We start from the raw sequence: 9,253 nt of genomic DNA, 5'->3' as shown, positions 1-9,253 counted from the left end.
GTGTGTGTTAAGGATATTTCTTCATAATCATGTTTTTTTGTTAATTGGTTCACTTCTCGGTCTCATCACTGTTTCTTGTTTCCTTTCTTTTATCCTTTCAACAGTCGAAACTATTAGATGGAGCAGGACTAATTTCTGTAGACTGTTTTAATGCTAATGTCAGAGCTACAGGCCATCACAAGCTAAGGTACTGTATTATACAGCTATTGTATAGGACAGGAAAATGCCCCATATTATGTTTCTCATGAGAAAAACATTTTTTCAAAGACAAAGAACCAGGAGTTTATCTGCATGTCTTCCACAGGAACCAAAACAAATTGTCAGCTGGACTCAGATCTTCAGGTTGACACAAACGTTTAAAACAGAGGCTCACTTACAGGTAGATAACCATATAGTACAAGTCACTGGCACCAGCTTAATGGTAATAAAATGTTTGCAATTGGTGTTCGTTTGTAGTTAATGTTGTATTGTGTTAGCTAATGCGTTTTATGGTTATTTCAGATATTGTTTGAATTTATTTATTTTTCTTTTAATGTTTACATTCATTAATGGTGTAGTAATTCATTGGTTTGATTGGTTAGTGTTGCTATTCATTTTGAGTTGGTTTAGGAATTAATTGGTTTCATTGGTTAATGGTTTAATTAAATAATTGTTGATGTTGTTACTGCTTGTATTCATTGGTTTAGCAGGCTATTGTTTTTATTTACTTTATTTAGGTATGCTAATGCAGTGTTTAATAATGGGCAAATAATCTATTATCCATATCTGGATAATAGTTATTTTGCACATTATTGTACTGTATGTGTTAGGTAGGTGGGTGTATTTAGTTAGAAATAATGTTTAGTATTTTTGTAGGCACAACATTGGTACCACAGGCCCGCGGGGTCAGCCGGGGACACCCACGCGACCACGGTTTTCCTCGGGGACCCCCACGGGGTCAGCCTCAGGGACACCCGCCGGCCTGTTGTATGGATTTTGCGCCTGCAAAAAGGTAAACAAATATTTTTTTCTAAGTCCTGGTTTTTTTATCACCTGCCTTTAGCTGGTGAGCTTTATTAGCGCAATTTTCACGTACGATAAGTTTGCGTTGCTTAGTGAATCCCGCAAAAGGGCAGGATTCAGCGCAAACAGCTCATCGTATGAGCAAAGTTGGACTTTGAAAAATTTACAGGAAAAAGTCAGTTTTAGAGCGCAATGTGCCTGTTTGCGCGGCTTAGTGAATAGCGCTCGGCGGAACTTCACGTTCTAAGAGCACTTTGCGCTCTTAAAATGACTTATCACTGCTTAGTGCATAGCCCCCATAGTGTGTAACCTATGGATCCAAAAGGATTCTTGGGTAGAGAGGGTTTTAACCCTATCGCCCCCACGTCTATGACATGGAATGTACCTTTAAATGTGAGGAATGATGGGTCTTTATTATGAAATTGGGAGAAGTGGCGAGACACTGTGTTTGGAAAAACCACTTTTAATGTTACGAACATGCTCCTGTATACATACCTTCAATATGCGTTTGGTTCTACCAACATATTGAAGGCCGCAGGCGCACTCAAGAAGATACACTATGTGAGATGAAGTACACAAAATAAAATCTTCAATTACAAAGACTTCTTTAGTAACATTGGAAATAACCTGCTTTTTGTCAGGGTGGAAGAATCTACAAATTGAACATCTACCAAAGGCATAATTGCCCTCTGGTTTAGATGTTAACATCCTTGATTTGTAGCTCGATTCAGCTCCTGTCCAATGTCACTAGGTGAAGAGGTGAAGATCATCAGGAAGCGCAATGTCATGTAAAAAACAGAAGAAAATTCCCTGATGGTGCAGTATTGTGATTGATATGTGATAAATATCAAGGTGCAGTGTGCTGGATACTCACAAGTGTAGAGTGAGCAATGTTCCCATAAAGGTTTCTTTATGTGTGTCAGCCCGTTGGACCGTCAGACAGGTAAGTGGAATGGTAAGTGCTGGAGACCTTAAGTGAATAATAAAACGGACATAGTGCAGACTGTACAAAATATCTTTAAAAGTAAGTATATGTGCAATACACTCACATGGTTTTAAAAGGTAACAAGCGTTTAGATCACACAGGTTGGATCTCAGCAATGAATGAGCTGTTCTCTGTCCCCCCTCTGCCTCGGCAGGCTTGCGTGTCACCGGTGCGTCTCACCCTAACCGGAAACCGGAAGTGACGTCATCTGCTCTGGGGGACGCCGATCCTGTGGGAGTTTTTCTCATCAGCCTCACTCTACGCGTTTCTCCGTATTGCGGTTTCTTCAGGAGTGTATGGCTGACATGCTCTAGGAGGATTTTATACGCTATGCTCAGATCCCATTGGTGGGCAATTAAGTATGGTAATCCAAATCACTAATTAGGGCAGGGATTACAGGTGTAAACAGGCAATATTTGTACAACTCATATCAATTATATATGAGTATAAACAGACATAAAAGTTATAAGACTCATATCATACATATATGAGTCTTCCAAAAGAATTTTAATAAAATGAACTTAAAATTAACGATATACACATATTAGTTAAAATGGTTAAAATAATTAAAATAAATTAAATTAACCGCTACAACATGATTAACCCCTAAATAAACTGAGCTAGTCATATAATAGCAGACATGGTGATGTAGTTTATCTAGTGGAGAAAAGACAGGCATGTTAGAATCATTCACAGAAAAGGTTTTAAGGTTTATGTTTAAACTACATCACCATGTCTGCTATTATATGACTAGCTCAGTTTATTTAGGGGTTAATCATGTTGTAGCGGTTAATTTAATTTATTTTAATTATTTTAACCATTTTAACTAATATGTGTATATCGTTAATTTTAAGTTCATTTTATTAAAATTCTTTTGGAAGACTCATATATGTATGATATGAGTCTTATAACTTTTATGTCTGTTTATACTCATATATAATTGATATGAGTTGTACAAATATTGCCTGTTTACACCTGTAATCCCTGCCCTAATTAGTGATTTGGATTACCATACTTAATTGCCCACCAATGGGATCTGAGCATAGCGTATAAAATCCTCCTAGAGCATGTCAGCCATACACTCCTGAAGAAACCGCAATACGGAGAAACGCGTAGAGTGAGGCTGATGAGAAAAACTCCCACAGGATCGGCGTCCCCCAGAGCAGATGACGTCACTTCCGGTTTCCGGTTAGGGTGAGACGCACCGGTGACACGCAAGCCTGCCGAGGCAGAGGGGGGACAGAGAACAGCTCATTCATTGCTGAGATCCAACCTGTGTGATCTAAACGCTTGTTACCTTTTAAAACCATGTGAGTGTATTGCACATATACTTACTTTTAAAGATATTTTGTACAGTCTGCACTATGTCCGTTTTATTATTCACTTAAGGTCTCCAGCACTTACCATTCCACTTACCTGTCTGACGGTCCAACGGGCTGACACACATAAAGAAACCTTTATGGGAACATTGCTCACTCTACACTTGTGAGTATCCAGCACACTGCACCTTGATATTTATCACATATCAATCACAATACTGCACCATCAGGGAATTTTCTTCTGTTTTTTACATGACATTGCGCTTCCTGATGATCTTCACCTCTTCACTGTCCACGGGATCGAGAGAACGACCCCACACTGGGTTAAGCAGCATTAATTCATGTTTGTATAAGTATCACATTTTTTCACATCTGTGTTTATAATTTTGGAGCGCCACTTTTTGATATATTTGCCTGCCAATGTCACTAGGTGCCAGAATGTTTTAAAGATTTTTTCCTCTTCTATAGATAAAGCGTGGTTTCTTAGCAAGTTTAGTCCCCAGAATCGGGTCATTAGAGAGAATACTCCAATGTTTTTGAGATAATATTTTCAATATTTTTCTTTGCTGAATTAAAGTTTGTAATAATGCTCATCAATCGTTTGGTTATCTTTTATTGGTTTCTTCTTGATACTAGGAACAAGTAATGTATCACGATCCATAAGTCTTACTCTTGTTAATTCTTTAGCTAATACGCCCTTGGAATAACCTCTATCAGTAAACCTACTTGTTAATCTATCTGCCTGTTTGTCAAAAATACTTATGTCACTACAGTTTCTTCTTAATCTCATATACTGCCCTCCAAGAATATTCCGAATCCAAGAGGGTTTATGGTTGCTTGTCGCCATTAATAGATTATTCATATCAACCTCCTTAAAATAGGTTTCAGTTACAACGCCACCATTAGATGATACTTTAAGTCTAAGATCCAAAAAATCAACTGTGGTTGAGTCTGTAGTATGTGTAAATTTAAGATTATAGCTATTGTTGTTAATATAACTCATGAACTCATTTACAGACTCGGGGTCAGACTAGGGTCAGATACCCCCTGTTAGGTCCCAGCTAGGCCCCGACTCCCCTGAGCTTGTGGTTGCTGCATGGACCGGCCCATAGATAGGGACACTGCCCTGTAGTACCAGAGTGAGGACACAGCCAGGACGTGGTGCATCCTGGCCTCAGGTGACCTGGGACCAGACACCTGCAACCAAGAGACATTGCTAGGAAGACTACCCCTGAGGAAGACTATTAAGTAGAAACGCGCGTTGGGTTGAGTCATGGATTAAAGAGTGGAACTTTGCTGGCGACATTCAGAGTGGAAGACATCACCAATCAGCCCAGTGTATGCTGTGACGGCCGTGGAGCAGATGCTGTTGCTGTGAAGAGTATTGTCTGTCATATGACCCAGGGTGGTCTGAATGCCTACCACAAAGACACTATGTAAGTGGAATATTTTGTGTTTTTAATATTACAAGCAATATTATACTATTTTGCTTTTTCTCCTTTGTATGTGGATTTCCCTTCCTTTCTTGTGGAACAATATCAGTGTTGATCTGGAGCATGTATCTGGATAAATAAAGTTGGTAACTTCTAACAACCACAACATCCTAATATCATGTTGTACACGTGAGTGCAAACTTTATAGAACCTTCAACATTGAGCACATTGTTGTAATTGACAATATTGCACTATTTGTTGTCTTGATTTCTTTCTTCTATGTCCTGATGAGATTTGCGCACCGGTTTTCTTCGTCGATTGCAGGTATTGCACCACACCTGTACACTGTAGCCACACATCTCCCAGGTGGTGGGGGAAAGTGCCCAACACAAACATAATACAATATAAATAATTTGGACAACAGATAGGATTGAAATATTTCTAATTTAATATCGATGCTGCATGGACATGGGCTACATGGATTTGAAAAGTTGATGATGACATCATCTAATTAAATTAGACACGTTTTTCAGAAAAACAGGCTCCACTAGATGTTTAAATGTACATGGAGCATTAGTTCTCATCATTGGCATATCCTTAAATTGGTATAACCCACTTCATGTGGTAGAAATATATTTTTTCTTTGATCTCACGACATTCCACTCTGACACACTGGAGCATCAAGACCAGAGTATCATACACTTCGAGGAGTAGTCCCTACAACAAGATAACATTGTAGACATACAGTACTTGTCCAATCAAATTCGTTAAAAAAAGTACTGTCAACCCCTTTGTTGTTTGTAATACATTTTAAAGGACTAACATACAGTAACTGTACATAGACACGTTTTCAGGAGCTGATTATTTCTGACATGATAAAGGTTGTTTTTTTCTCGAATGTTTGTCCATGTAAAATGTTGTTAGTCTATCAGAAAGGTATAACAGATAACAGATATGTTGATACATTTCCTTGTAGTTAGTATGTTCAGAAACACTAAATAGCATCTCTTTTTCAGACCTTCCCATCTGGGAAAGATCAAGGGTTTTGGCTCTTTTCAATGACATCCTGTTGTGGCAATTTAGTAGCTTGCTTTTCTACTGCAGCCCTAAGTACCGTACTGGTACTGTTCTTTTTTTTTCAACTTTATGTTTTATTCAGTTTTTACACATAAAGCAGTTATAAAACAGTGTATAACATGGGTCAACTTATTCGCTGTATGTACTGCTCTTCAATTCCCAAATAAATACACTACACAAAGACTTAGGGGGGGAAGACACACTATGGGAGAGAGGGGGGGATGGGGAAGGGAAGGACCCCCTCTGCCACAGCTACTGGATCTGCCATGAGCCGTTGCTTTTCCAGACCTCTCGGACTCCTCGTGCTTGCTAACCACTTGATTCGGGGCCGCAGCCGTCCCAATCAGTCATGCCCGTCCCTGTGTTGCAATTACTGCCATTCAGTGAAAGAGAACTCACCTTTCACTATCACAGCCAAATGGTGGCATTGCTCACCCCCATGATGTCTGTTTGTGCCAGCCACGGAAACCAGACTTTTTGAAAATTTGAGCCATTGTCATTGACCAAACTTGTCAATTTCTCCATCTGGCAGACGTACCAAATTCTGTTCCGAATCTTATCTATCGATGGAGTCGTGTTTTGTTTCCACAATGCCGCTGTCTCACACCTCATTGCTGTCGCAAAATGGGCGACTAGTTTATTTCCTGCTCTTGACAGGCCCTCCAGTGGTTTATTTAATAGAAATAACCAGGGATCCAGAGGAATTTCGAGGTCCAAAATCCTCTTTAGCCAATCCTGTATTTGTTCCCAGAACGGGCGCAATCGAGGGCAAGACCACAGCATGTGCAACAAGTCCCCAGGCTCTCCACATTGTCTAGGGCACAAGGGGGAGTAACCTGGTACAAATTTAGATAACCTAACTGGGATGAGGTACCACCTCATTAGAACTTTATATGAGTTCTCCTTCAATGTCGTGCAGATCGAGGTTTTTGTTACTGCTTCAAAGATTTCTAACCAGTCCTCGTCCTCTAATGTTTCTCCCAGATCTCTCTCCCACTGTGTCATGTAGTCAAGTCTCTGTCTGCTGCCCTGTCCAGGATCGATCACTTCCTTTTGCAATTTAGAGATAAGTCCACTTGGTGCATGCCCACGTGCACAGAGCGTTTCAAAATTTGTTACTTTAGGACGGTTCGTATATTTGGTATAAAATGCCCGGATCTGGAGGTATCTAAAAAATTCTGTGTTCGGAATGCCTTTATCTGACTGACTCTGTGTACTGTAAATGTCTTAATAGTGATTCTGCCCCCCAGATCCTTCAACCTCCCGTACCCACTCTGTTTCCAGAGTATAAAGTGTCCCTCGTCTATCCCTGGAGCAAATTCAGGGTTCCCAAATAGTGGGGTCATCAGTGAGTTCCTTGTGGTCAGAGTGCATTTACATTTGGTGGCTTCCCAGACTGCAAATGAGTTGATCATTGAGGACAGCGGTCTCAAGATATGCTTTAATCTATGTTTTGGGTACCAAATCAGATTCTAAATTTCTAGTGGGGCACATATATCTCTCTCAAGCTCCACCCACCTCCGTAGTTTCGGATCTGTGTGCCAGTGAATAATTTGGGTCAATTGTGCCGCTCTATAGTATGAGAACAAGCAAGGTACCGCTAATCCGCCTGCAGTTTTGGGTCTCACTAATGTTTTTGCTGGTATCCTAGCTTTTTTGTTTTTCCAAATAAACTTAAAGATCTGGGCCTGCATGTCCTTGAAGTCTGCCCTCTCTAAAGGTATGGGGAGTGTCTGAAAAAGATACAGTAGTCTGGGGAGAAGGTTCATCTTTCAGCTATAAATTTTTCCAATCCAGGAGATACCATATGTCGCCCACTCGTTCAGCTCCTTTCTCAAAGATTGCAAAAGTTTAGGGTAGTTTGCCTTATATAACAACTTAAACTCCTTTGTGAGATTAACTCCTAGGTATTTAATCATTTTGGGTTGCCAATTCAAATTGAAATTAATCTCTGTTAGTTTTTCTGTGTCTTTTGGAAGATTTAGGTTTAGAGCTTCCAATTTTACTTAGTTTATTTTAAACCCTGAGATCGTATTAAACTTTTCCAGGAGGTCAAATAGGTTGGGTAGAGAGACCAGGGGCCTAGACAGTGTCAGTATAACATCATCCGTATATAATGAGGTCTTGTACTCCCGAAAGCGAATTTGAATTCCTGTGATATCTTTATTTCTCTGGATATGTGCTGCAAGTGGTTCCATGCATAGGGCGAACAACAAGGGCGAGAGTGGGCAGCCCTGTCTTGTACCACTTTTAATTTTCAGTGTGCCTGACGGGAACCCCTGATGGATTACCCGCGCTGTCGGATTAGTGTACAGCGCTTTGATTGCCCAAGATACCATGTCCCCCATCTCAAACGCTGCAAGCGTGGCATCCAGGTAGGGACAGTCAATTCTATCGAAGGCTTTATCAGCATCGAGGCTTAATATGATGCCCGGGATCTTATTGGCATTAATATAGTCAATAGTATCTACAATTCTGATCTGTTATTTATATTATCTGTTATTTATTTGATTACCACATGTATTACTACTGTGAAGCGCTATGTACATTAATGGCGCTATATAAATAAAGATAATGTATTGGTATGTGTAATCCATCACTATGGAGGCAGCCCTGGTAATAAGATTAGCCGAGATCCCTGCATGGCAATGGCGGATCAAAGGGATGGATGGGCTAGGTGTCAGGCCATCTGGCAGATGGGGAATACTGTAGCAGAGGACCAGATCTGCGGATGGGCTCTCAGCGGGTGAGGCCCTTTGTGGTAGCCAGACTCTGTGGAGCAAACCCAGCAGGTGGTAATGGGCAGCCCAGGGAAAGCCGTCACTGAGACGGAGTTCGTACTCACGATTTCCATTGGCCAGTTCATATTTCCTGCCTTTTTGGAAACCTGGGCCTAAGCACACCCACTCCTTTGATTGGTTACAGCCAGGCGAGCCTCTGACTCGTCATTGCTGCTGTGTTCAAACCTATGCTCTGATTTGTCGCCAGTAACTCTTCCATGTTAAATAAAGCACAGCGAGGTCTATGTAAGGGGACTGCCTGATCAGAGAACCAGGGCATCCTAGGGCTTGGTCCTGTGAAGTCCTGGCTGGCTTTTCAAAAGTGGTTTGCTTGGAATAGCAAAGCACTCGGTGTGGGAGAAGCCTAGCCTACCTGAGGCAAGTTCTGCAGTTGCGGCCAAGTTCTCAGGACGCGGACAAGTTCTGAAAATGCGGCCAAGTTCCAAGGAACGATTTTACTTGCTCCAGGCTTTGTCCAGTGACTTGATCTGCGGGGGCTTGTCATAGAGGTGCTGGAGCAGCACAGCCATGCAGAGGAAAAATGCTGGGAGCAAGTTCTCTTGACCAAGTTCTCAGTCCAAGTTCTGAGAATTTGAAGGCTCTGAAACAAGCAGGGAGAGCGCAGTGGCTCTCCCGAGAAGAGGACCATCTTTTTCT

This window comes from Ascaphus truei, chromosome 6, assembly GCF_040206685.1.
Source record: "Ascaphus truei isolate aAscTru1 chromosome 6, aAscTru1.hap1, whole genome shotgun sequence".
Taxonomy (NCBI): Eukaryota; Metazoa; Chordata; class Amphibia; order Anura; family Ascaphidae; genus Ascaphus; species Ascaphus truei.
This window is presented reverse-complemented; position numbering follows the sequence as displayed.